This window comes from Gossypium hirsutum, chromosome A12, assembly GCF_007990345.1.
Source record: "Gossypium hirsutum isolate 1008001.06 chromosome A12, Gossypium_hirsutum_v2.1, whole genome shotgun sequence".
Lineage (NCBI taxonomy): Eukaryota > Viridiplantae > Streptophyta > Magnoliopsida > Malvales > Malvaceae > Gossypium > Gossypium hirsutum.
Window position 1 is genome coordinate 66323364 of NC_053435.1, and position 927 is coordinate 66324290.

The following is a 927-nucleotide window of genomic DNA, read 5'->3' on the forward strand; positions in this document are numbered from 1 at the left end:
CGTAGAACCAAGTAAACTGTCAATCTTTTTATTGAGAAGTTCTACCTGATTAGAGAGCATGATGACTGAATCGATGTTATAAACTCCGGCTATTTTCATTGGCTTTGTCCTCATAACTTGCCACTGATAGTTATTCAGTGACATCACCTCTATAAAATCATAGGCATCTTCCGGTGTTTTATTGTTGATGGTCCTACCAGCAGCTGCGTCAACCATTTGCCGAGTCGAGAGATTCAGGACATTGTGGAATGTTTGTACTTGAAGCCAAAGTGGTAACCCATGGTGAGGGCACCTTCTCAGTAAGTCCTTGCATCTCTCCCATGCATCGTAAAGTGTTTCTAAATCCATCTGCACAAAATAAGAGATACCATTACGTAATTTAGCCGTTTTAGCTGGCGAAAAATATTTCAGTAAAAATTTCTCGGTCATTTGTTCCCAAGTAGTGATAGAGCCTCGTGGTAACGAGTTCAACCACTGTTTAGATTTGTTTCTCAGTGAAAAGGGAAACAACCGAAGACGTATGGAATCATCAGAAACGCCATTGATTTTAAGTGTATCACAAAATTCCAGAAAGTTCGCTAAGTGAGCGTTGGGATCTTCATCCTGCAAACCATCAAACTGAACAAAGTGCTGTATCATCTGAATAGTGTTAGGTTTTAATTCAAAAGTATTTGCAGCTACAGCAGGTCTAACTATGCTAGATTTAGTTCCTGTTAAAGATACGTGGAGCAGGATTTTGATTAGTCGCAATTGCAGGAGGTAGCTGATTGCCTTGGTTTTTAGCCATCTCATCGGTTGGGGGTTGAGGATCGTTTTCTAGCTCATTCTCCGTGTATCGTAAGCTACGCCTAATTTCTCTTTGATTTCTATGAACTGTGCGATCGATTTCTTCGTCAAAAAGTAATGGTCCTGACGGGTTTCTTCTAG

The 927-nt window shown here is 40.5% G+C and overlaps 1 non-coding gene across 1 annotated transcript; it reads left to right on the forward strand.

Moving 5' to 3' along the window:
- Positions 1–274: 274 nt before the first annotated feature.
- LOC121211846 (small nucleolar RNA R71) lies at positions 275–381 on the forward strand. Its single transcript, XR_005907064.1, has one exon. It is a non-coding gene; the product is annotated as a small nucleolar RNA R71 (small nucleolar RNA).
- The last annotated feature ends 546 nt before the right edge of the window (positions 382–927 follow it).